An 11,573-nucleotide genomic window follows, 5' to 3' on the forward strand; every position below is an offset into this window, starting at 1 on the left:
CCCAAGATCTGTATTTCTAGATCTTGTGTATTCCTCTTGGCTTGTTCTCCCACACCCCTGTATAACCTTTGAAGAATCAGCCGTACATTCTTCCCTTTGTCACGAGATGGTAAATGGTGTGTAAACAAAAAACTGCTCTGCCATCATCCCGGCAGTTTCTCAAGAAAGGACTAGAGTGCCCATTTGCAAATGTTTCTCTTCCTCTCACATAAATAGTTGACCTCTTTTATCGTTAGTCTTTTTTTTTACTTTTCACTGTAAATTAAATGAAATTAGTTAATCACAAAAGGACAAATATTGTGTGAAACCACTGGTGTAAAAAGTTAAGAAAAGATTGTCTTGACTAAAGTCTTATTGTTGTTAACAAAGGTTAGTTGAAAAGCACTTTCAAGTTGCCAAACCAGCAGACTCTGAAGGGAACTAGAATTTTCACTGGGAAGTAGCTGCTGGCACAGCAACATGAAAGATGCAGGGTCACAGAGAGGAGGCTGTACAGAAGTGGGCCGTGAGCCAGCACCAGACAGACTTCTCAGGAAAGACAGGAATGACATAAACCAATGATTCAACTGAGCAAATAAGCTCAGTCTCATTGGAAACGCTGTTGACAGAGTCCATGCTACGTGGAATATATCAAACATTTCCTCTCTTGGCACCTGTTTCTAACTGACTAGAGTGTTGACTGTTTTGCAATGATATATAAATTCAGCTAGTTAATGAACTTCATGGAGGGTCCATGTGTTCTGGCCAGTGAGGCTTCATTTATTTGATCTTGAAAAAAAAGTACTTGAGTGGTTGAGTTCCCCAGCGCCTGTGCACACACAGGCAGGTGCTTAGATCACGCTTCACAGCACAGCACCCCAGGGAGCCAAGAGGAAAAGGAAGAGAAAATAATTTAAAAACCAATAAAGACTTTGCTCACAATGATCAACGGACCACCCGTTAAAATCAATTCAATTTAATTCCACAAACAGTAATTACAGAAATTATTGAATAGGTCATTTGTCAAACACTACTTCTTATCTTCATCAAGAAGAACGTTTTGAGGACCTGCTGTGGACTGCAGAAAAAAGAGACAATGTTGTAGGTCTGCAGTCCAATGCTAGGTAGATGGAGTTAAAGGAAGTATTAGGCTAAATGTTTGGCTTTGGCTAGTTAAACTGTCAATAATCAATCAACCAACCAACCAACCAACCAGTTGCTGCAAAGTTGATTTTGACACATGGCAACTGGTTGGTTGGTTGGTTGATTATTGACAGTTATAGAGTAGAACTATGCTTCATAGGGATTTCAATGGCTGATATTTTGGAGCGAGATTGCCAGACCTTTCTTCTGAGGCTTGTCTGAGTGGACTAGATCCCCAACCTTACAGTTAGCAGGCAATCATTTAACTGTTTGCATCAGCCAGAGACTCCAGAACTATTAATTAAAGATACTTAATACAAGACTCCAAGGTCAAATATGTTTGTTAAGCCAAATATAAAAGTTAAGCCAATGTCTTTATATATTCTTTAATAAGTTAATTTGTATTTGGAATCTCCAAGAGAGGAACGCAGTTGTAGTCCAACAGGTTTATCTTTATATATGGTCTTTCTGGCCCTGGGTTTGTAGTTCTGCCAAAGACAATTGGTTTGGCTACAACAAATAAGGTAAATACAAACTCTTACAGGAATTGCAAACCTAGTGACTATGACATACAGCGATTGCTCAGCTCTGCCATCCTCTAGGTTTGTAAGGACCAATCCCATAGAGACTGTGGGGGACCTCCTCACTACCATCAAGAAAAAGAACCTGGCCTGGAGCACATCCTTTGGACCTGGAGTCCCTGTGCTGAGAACCTCCTAGACCCAGGAGACAGAGAGAGCTGCCACACTGGCGACTGTGGTGGCACGAGATGGCAGTGACACAGGACCAGCAGACGGCTGCAGCGAGCTTGACACTGGATACAGCTGAGAGCCTATGGTCAGCAAGCTTGCTGGTGGTCTGGGTGTCTCCAGGCACTTGTCACTGAAGCTAAGAGTAGTAGTATTTACATGTGAGGGAAGAGGCAGAAGGCGAAGTCTGACTGTTGGTATGACAGAGAAAGCTGAGAGCTGTCTTAGTTGGAAGCTGTCCTGAATGGCAAACTGTCTCATGTCCCCCAAATTGTTTGTGTAACTTCCAAGTTGATCCTGATCATGAATTGTAACCTATGACTTCCCTAATAAGCCATACAACTGTGAGTATGGCCTGCGAGTCCCATGTGGCCACTGTAATGAATTCTGCAACCAGGTAGAGAAATAGAGTGCTGTGGGGAGGGCAGCTGTGCCAGAATTGGTAAAATGTTGGTGAATGGAAGTCTGTCCCACCTCCTCCACATATAAATCAGCTTTGTGCATGCTGATCTGGTTTCTCACCCATCTTGTTGCAGTTACAGGATTTTTGACACCTTTAGATTATAATAGTATGTGTTGTTCTAGTTTTTTAATGCCAGTGAGTCAGTTCTGACTCATAGTGACCCTGTATAGGGTTTCCAATGAGCAACTGGTGAGTCTGACCCACTGAGTTAGATCTGGTATGATCACTTCTGCAGAGGCAGCAAGCACATTTTCCTTATTCTGGAACATCAACGGTGCTTCCAAAGACTTTTAAAAAACAACTAAAAACTACCAACTGATTGTAATATTTTGCAAAACACTGAGAATTTTCAAGTTTTAATTTAGAGGGGACTGGAAAATATTTGTACATTCCGTTTTCCCTTTTCACTTGCGTTCTACTCTGTTGAATCACTTGATTTCCTTCTGAGCATTTTGGTGGTGGAGCTCCCATTATTATTCCTCGGAGCAATATGTGAAATATGAAATACAATTTTGTTAGTTGGAAAATTAAAAAGAGAAAATGTAAGAAACAGGGGCTCAGAAAACAGCAGGAGACAAGAGGGGTGGCAGCATGGGTATGAGCAGGGGTTACCCTAGTCCATTTATGACAAATGACTTGCTGCAATTTCAAAGAGTGAATGTTGCCATCCTAAATCATTTTATCTGTTCAAGTGATTATTTTCCCCTTGGTGTTTATGAACACTCATGAAGTGAAAGGAGTTAGATTCTTACAAACTGAAGAGCTTTCCAAAACCATAATCCCCACAATGTCTCTGTCTGCTTTGCCCAGTTTTATGAATTCTAACTTAACAATTTTACTGTCTGCACAAAAGAAACAGTGAAGCTTGGTGGTCAAGAGGACAGTTCCTGGCTCTCCATGGACTTTTTGTTACCTAGGTCAAGTCCTTTCACCTCTACATCAATGATTTCCTCATTTTTAAGCCGGGATCATTCACAACAGTACTTAACTAGTTAGGATTGTTGTGAGGACTTAATGAAGTAATGCATTTAAAAACTACGTACTAAATTTAAATTTCCTCAGGAGTTTAACCAAGTGTATAACTTTGCCAATGATAATTTAAAGTTGAAAACATTCCAAAAAGGTACAAAAATTGAATGGGCCTATTGATTTTGAGAGGGAGTGAAGGGAGAAGAAGGGATATACTAACCTTGCCACTTTATGAAAAGAAGGCAGGTATGAGCTTATGAAATAATGTTTTAGAATATCCACAGGAAATTAATATAGATTACCCTGAATGCTTATGCCCTTGTTAAATTGTTGTTGTTATGTGCCATCAAGTCAGTTCTGACTCATAGTGAGTTTAGACCACCAACCTTGCTGTTCAAACTGACCTTGCATTATCCTACAGCGCCACACCAGGACTCCATGCCATTGTTTGTTGTTGTTGTTAAGTGCCATCCAGTCGTTTCCGACTCATAGCAATCTTGTATAGAGTTACCAAGGAGTCACTGGGTGGGTTTGAACTGTTAACCTTGTGGTTCAAACTGTCCTTATGGTCCAGTGCTTAACCTACAGTGCCACACCAGGATTCCATGCCATTGTTTGTTGCTGTTGTTGTTAAGTGCCATTGAGTCGGTTCTGACCCATAGCGACCCTGAACAGGGTTTCCGAGGCTGTAAATCTTTACGGGAGCAGAAAGCCTCCTCTTTCTCCCACGGAGCAGCTGGTAGTTTCAAACTGCTGACCTTGCGGTTCGCAGCCCAATTCGTAACCACTACGCTACCAGAGCTCCTCATACCATTGTTGTTGTTGTTGTTGTTAAGTGCCATCGAGTCGGGTCCGACCCATAGCGACCCTGTACAGGGTAAAAGTTTGGTTCTATGGCCACCTTTGTTGCAAGAATGAAATTCAAGTGATCTATAAAGTTGATAGGAGTGGATTCAATATAATGCTCCAAAACTAAAATGCTCACTGAGCACTGAAATCTCTAGTCATAGAAGGAAATATTTATAAGCAAATGACTTGTGAGAAGCATTATATTTTGAAGGGCTCCCTAACTGACCATGATGCAATAATGATCTCGGTTTTCCAGAGATTTTGCTTTTTTGTATAGGGCTTCCATGGAGTGGCTGGTGAGCTTGAACTGCCTACCTTGAGGTTCAAACCAACTTTGCAGTCCAGCACATTAACCCACAGTGCCACACCAGGATTTAGCTTTGGTGGTGGTGGTGGTATGCCGTGGAGTTGGTTCTAACTCATAACGGCTTCCAAAGCTGTAAATCATTACTGGAGCAGAAAGCTTCTTCTTTCTCCCGGAGAACTGCTGATAGTTTCAAACTTCTGACCATGAGATTAACAGCCCGACTCATAACCATTTTGCTACCAGAACTCCTTGGATTTAGCTTTAGACAGGATTTAACTTGATAAAGGCACAATTGGACTTGGGGGAATTCCGTGTGATAAGGAAAAATTCTCCTTGGCACCTATGTGAATGAAAAAGATAGCATGGAACAATAAATACATAACTAGAGTGAGTCCTCGGGACTGTGAACCACAAGGTCAGCAGTTCAACATACCCACCAGCTGCTCCTCAGAAACCCTTTGCAGGGTCACTATGAGTTGGAACTGAGTTGATGGCATTTAACAACAACAACAACAACAGAAAGCCCTGGGCCAGCAACTGGGAGCCTGGGGCAGTTTCTTATTTATTGCTCAAGTCATCTCAGAAATTCTCCTTTGAGTCAGTCCCATCAGTTAAATGAAGATAGATGATGGCATCTGCTCTGTGTATCCCACTGGGCAATGAACATTTGAGAAAGCGTCACGAATCGTCGGCTAAACAACCAGAGTCTTATTGTTCTTGTCAAAAGGTAATGAGAGTTAGAATCAAATTGTGTTCTATTAAGGAAATATATTTATAACCAAATTACTGAGAACTTCATGTTTCCTGGTATTGTCTTTCATGTCTCTCCTAAGAAGGAATCAGTCAGGAAACCTAGGTTTCTCTGAGTAGAAAATTATGTTGGCAGTAAACATATTTTTAATTGTTGTTTTTTATGGTGCTCTCCATTGGTCATCTAGATATTTTGGGATCTTATCCAGAGATCTCTTTATTACAAGAAGTAGAAATCCATCAAGTTCATTCATATCAGAGAATTTGTGACAAAAGTCCAGGAGGCCATTTCTTATGCATTCCAATCAAATTCAAACCAATCATCATCATGCAGTTAGGTTGGGAAACCTCCCAAATGTAAAGTGGTTTATTTTGGGTTTGTTTTGCTTTTCGCTCCAAACACCGAAGTGGCTGTTCTGCTTGTTTTCTGGGTGAGGAACAGTGACTGATGGCTCTTCTACCACAGTCTTTGTAAGGAGTCCTGATGGTGTAGTGGGTTATGAGTTAGGTTGCTAACCGCAAGGTGAGCCTTTTGAGACCATCAGGCAATATTCAGGAGAAAGATGAGGTTTTCTGTTCCCATAAAGATTTACAGTCTCAGAAACTCTATAATGGGTTGCTGTGAGTTGGAATCAAGTCCGTAGTACCTCACCACCATGGTCTTTGTAAGTCACACCAAATGACTTGGTTGTTGTTGTTGTTGTTGTTAAGTGCCGTCAAGTTGATTCCGACCCTTAGCTACACTGTATAGGGTTTCCGAGGAGTAACTGGTGAGCTTGAACCGCCAATCTTGCAGCTCAAATGGCCTTGCAATCTGGCATTTAACCCACAGTGCCACACAATGACTCGGTATGATCATGTAAATAGGGTGTTCTGGACTCTAATGTGGGGACTAGATGTTTTTGCTATTCCACTGAGTTTTAGATTAGCCATCTCAGAAGCAGGAATGTAGTATCTAAATCCACCAATATAGAAGTGCCACAAGCAGAACGTGTCTTTTGGACCCTGAGATCCTCACACAGAGAAGTGGCGGTGACAGACGCAGCAGCAGAGGCAGTGGAATGAGAGACAGAGTAGGGGACTTCTTGCCCACTGAACAAGTAAAGTTGAGTGTCTTAGGGCAGGAGGCTGACTTGCAGAATGGGGTGCCCTTTGGGTGTTTATCGACAGTGGTAAAGGAGTTTGCCTGAGTAGGGCAGAGGCTGAGAATGAGAGGTGGAAGAGGCTCTCCTAACTGGAGAAATGCTGTGTCTTGATAGTTCTGATCCTGAGTTGTAGCCTGCTGACTTCCTGAATAAACCCCAGCATTGTGAGTAATGTCTGTGAGTTCTGTGTGGCCATTGCTAGAGATTATCGAGCCCAACAGAAAAGTAGAGTGCCGTGGGAGGGAGGTATGTTTGATCTCCACCTCTAGCAATCAGCCTTGGGCTGATGTGAGATTTGATTCCCTTTCCTCCTTGTGAAACTGGAGGAGGTCAGACAAGGCCCGCATGGTATTTGTGCACTGAGACTTTATGGTTTATTTTTCTCAGCTTTTCTTTTATATACTTCATATACCCACAAACACACACACAAAAATGGCGCATTCAACTTACCCAAATTTATATGATCTTGTTGGTTCAATGCACAGACTACAATTTCTCTGTCTCTTAGTTTTCTTCCCTTCCTTCTTCCTGCCTGGAATACAAAGGCAATAATGCTTTTCTCTCCATATCTACTTCCTTTCTAGCACTTATAGCTCTGAATGCTTGTCACCAAAGCAATAGACTGACAAGCACATTTGGAAATGTACTTATATAGAACCACTTTAGACAAGTTACTTAATCTCTTGTGCCTTGTTTTCCTCATCTATAAAATAGGGATAATCTTTCTCCCAACCTCATAGACTGTTGCAAGGATTTGCTGTTGTTTTAGTTAATGCATCAAGTTAGCCCTTGGCTCATGGTGACCCCAGGCAAAAGAAGGAAATATTGCCCCATCCTGTACCATTCTCGTGATTGGTTGCCGAGCAGATCATCTGTAGGGTTTTCATTGGCTGAATTTCAGAAGTAGATAGCCAAGCCTTTCTGCCTAGTGTGTCTTAGTCTGGAAGTTCCACTGAACTATTCAGCATCACAGCAGCACGCACGGCTCCACTGATAGCTAAGTGTTGGCTGAATATGAGGTGTGCTGGCTGGGAATTAAACTAGACTCTCTCTCAGGGAAGGTGAAAATTCTACCACTGAGCCTCCACTCTCTCTCATACTGTGAGGATTAAGTAAGATCGTCTGCATAAAGTACTTACTGTAGTGTTGGTACCTAATGCTCTACATTTGTTGTTGTTGTTATGTGCTGTGGAGTCGGTTCCGACTCATAGCGACCCTGTACAGGGTTTCCGAGGCTGTAAATCTTAACAAGAGCAGAAAGCCTCATCTTTCTCCCGCAAAGCAGCTGGTAGTTTTGAACTGCTGACCTTGCATTTTGCAGCCCAATTCGTAACCACTACGCTACATTAGCCATTATTATTGTTGCTGTTGTTGTTGTTAAGTGTCGTTGATTCAGTTCTGACTCATATCAACCCTGTATAGAGTTCCTGAGGAGCTGCTGGTGAGTTTGAACTCTGACCTTGTGGTTCAAACCAACCTTGAGTGCTTATCCTTAGTTTTAGGAAAATGACCAAAAGCTGGAGAGGACTAAATAACTCAAATTCTGTATCTAGTTCTAAAGTAAAATGATGTAAGCACATACTGCCTTGAGTTTGTCGGGTATACTTCTAAAGTAAGTGTCTGGGTTCAGGTCTTGAAGAAAATTTGAAATGACTTGTTGGAGAGTGATGTTTTGGTTTTTAGTGACTATGTAACAAACTACCACCAAATTTAGTGGCTTAAAATAACAACAATTATGTTATATGTTCACAATTAAGAGAGCTCTTGTTTCCCCACGTGACATCCACTGCCTGGGACATCCAAGATGGCCTCTTATGTGCTGGCACATCAGGTGGAGGCCAGCAGGGCATCTTTCTTTTCATGTGCCCTCTCCATGAAACTTGGGCTTCCCATTATGATGGTCTCAAAATAGACAGACTTCTTACAATGCAGCCAGCTTCTCCCAAACACAAACACAGATGCTTACAGGTCTTCTTAGTGCCTGGGCTCAGAAATTCTACAACATCCTGTCTACCGCATTCCATTGGTCAAAACAGTCCCAGGGCCAGCCCAGAATCAAGGAGTCAGGACTCCACCATTGCAAGAGATCCATATCTGTGCCCATTCCAAAGAGGGATGACCCAATGGAACGTGGAAATCATAGGAGAATCTCTTTGATATCCCATGCAAATAAAGTTTTACTAAAAGTAATACAGAAATGGCTACAAGCATACATTGACAGAGAACTTCCAGAGATTGAAGCCAGATTCAGAAGAGGCCATGAAATGAGGGATATCATTGCTGATGTCTGATGGCTCTTGGCTGAAAGCAGAGAATATCAGAAAGATGTCTTCCTGTGCTTTATTGACTACACAAAGTCTTTCAATTGTGTGGATCATAACAAGCTATGGACAACATTATGAAGTATGAGTATTCCAGAACACTTAATTGTGCTCATGAGGAATCTGTACGTGGACCAAGAGGCAGTTGTTCAAACAGAACATGGGAAAACTGAATGGTTTAAAATTAAGAAAGGTGTGCTACAGGGTTGTATTCTTTCACCATACTTATTCAACCTGTATGCTGAGTAAATATTCTGAGAAGCTGGGTTATATGAAGGAAAACGTGGCATCAGGATTGGAGGAAGACTCATTAACAATCTGCGATGTGCAGATGATACAACCTTGCTTGCTGAAAGTGAAGAAGACTTAAAATATTTACTGATGAAGATCAAAGAGCACAGCCTTCGGTATGGATTACATCTCAATATAAAAAAAGAAAATCCTCACCACTGGACCAATAAACAACATTCTTACCAACGGAGAAAAGATTGAAGTTGTCAAGGACTTCAACACTCAAGAAAGCAGCAGCCAAGAAATCAAACAACATATTGCATTAGGCAAATCTGCTGCACAAGACCTTTTTAAAATGTTGAAGAGCGAAGATGCCAGCTTGAAGACTAAGGTGTGCCTGATCCAAACCATGGTATTTTCAATAACCTCATATGCATGTGAAAACTGGGCAGTGAATAAGGAAGATCGTAGAAGAATTGATGCTTTTGAGTTATGGCATTGTAAGAGAATATTGAAAGTGCCATGGGCTGCCAAAAGAACTAACAGATCTGTTTTGGAAGAAGTACAGCCAGAGTGCTCCTTGGAGACCATGATGGCCAAACTTCATCTCTCATACTTCGGACATATTGTCAGCAGGGACCAGTTGCTGGAGAAGGATATCATGCTTGGTAGGGTGGAGGGTCAGAGAAAAAGAGGAAGACACCCAGCGAGATGGACTGGCAAAGTGGCAGCATCAATGGGCTCTAGTGTGGCAACGATTGTGAGGTTGGCCCAGGATCAGGCAGTGTTTTGTTCTGCTGTGCGTAAGGTCGCTATGAGTTTGCACTGACTCGATGGCACCTATCAACAACAACAACATATGGCTCATTGGTGCCACCTATGAAAGAAACGATCACCAGAGGTTAATCTAGAATTTTATCTAGAAGAAACAGTAAGTGCAAAAAAAATACAAAGCAAAAAAGCACGCCAGAAATGCCCTCTGTAAGCATTGCTGTTGTTAAGTGCCATGAAGCTGATTCTGACTCATAACAACCCTGGATAAGGTTTCTGAGGAGCAGCTGTTTGGTTTGAACTACTGACCTTGCAGTTATCATTCTAGTGCTCATCCTATAGCACCATACCAGAACCTTTCAATGAGAATGAGAGTCATGAAAAAGACTGTCTTGGTCATTGTTTTGAAGAGGAAGGAGAGATTCTACCTTAATTGGAGTTAAGGTAAATGTATCATATTCCTTATAGTGTAAGTAAGATTCAAGGTTCCAACTATGACATACCAAAAACCCCCAAGTGTCCCTCGAAGCTATCATCTTTGTAGTGTTTGAATGAAACTTTCTTTCAATTCTAGGTGAAATCCATTTGCTTAATTCAAATCAAGCTTTTCAATTGGAATGTCCACAGGCAGAGCCCAACAGAAGCAGAAGCCATTAAGAAGGGGCTAATTCCTGTGGTTGCATGTTTCATCTCTCACTGTTAGCATTTCCCCCCTTTAATATTTCTTCTATTGCTGTATTTCCTGAGCAGCAAAATCCTTCATTTTCTGTGAGCTGATGATGCTCCATCTGAGTAGATCTAGAAATTTCACAAAGAACCAGCTTCTGGTTTGCTTGGCTATGTGTTGTTTGAGGAGTTGCTCTCTGCCCTATAGTGGCGGTGGGATGAAAGCTGGTGTAGAGAGAGGTCTGAGGTTGGTGTCAGAAGAGTGCTGCACACTCAATGTGTTTGCCCAGCAGGGGCTTCCAAATTAAGGTCCAGTGCTTCTCTCAGATCAGTGTCTTCCTGTCCTAGAAAGGTGAACTCAGAGCCTCCTTCTAAAGTTACCTCTCTTCTAGAGGCTGATGGTGTTCGTACTCCAGAGAAGGTGTTGGCAGTTATGTGTTTATCAAGGGGGAGAACACAGTCCAACATCATCACATTGTCAGAAACTGTTTTACTAGAGGAAGGTATGCTGGAGGTGCACCACTGGAGGGAGGAGTGAGCTCACAGAGAACATCAAGTCTTTCATTCACCAAGAATGGCTCTTCTTCCTTGTCTCATTCCTGCCCAAGGAAACCACGGCTGCTTTCTGGAGATCTTACCACGGTTATAACTTGAATTGCAGCTTTCCAAAATGTGTGGTGGAATCCAACCCCTATATCTGTGGAAGTGATCCCACAGATCACTGTGGAACAAGGTTCTCTTTGTTCTGTTAATGAGACCATATCAATGAGCTGTTATTGTTGTTAAGTGCTGTCAAGTCGGTTCCAACCCATAGCGACCGTGTATAGGACTTCCTAGGAGCTGCTGATGAGCTTGAACTGCCGACCTTGAGATTCAAACCAACTTTGCAGTCCAGCAAACCAAGACTCAGTGTAGGGTGTGTCTTAAACTTAATCACTTCTGAGTCATAAAAAGAGCAGGTAAGACACAAACACTAACACAAATGGGAGAGAGATATCCTGATTGCCAAGGATCCCAGGGATGTTGGCAGTACAGAAGCTGAAAGAACTGAGGATCTCTAGTCTCCGCACCCTAAATTCAGACTCCTAGCTCCCTAAACTGTGAGAAAATAAATTTCTCTTCTTCAAAACCGACATTTGTGCACAGAAGCGCCCACACTTGCAAATGATACCCACGTGACCTGGACCGGATGACTGGACGATCAGAGCTCAACCAGGAGAGGAAAGAAGA

Source organism: Chrysochloris asiatica, unplaced genomic scaffold (genome assembly GCF_000296735.1).
Source record: "Chrysochloris asiatica unplaced genomic scaffold, ChrAsi1.0 scaffold00027, whole genome shotgun sequence".
Lineage (NCBI taxonomy): Eukaryota > Metazoa > Chordata > Mammalia > Afrosoricida > Chrysochloridae > Chrysochloris > Chrysochloris asiatica.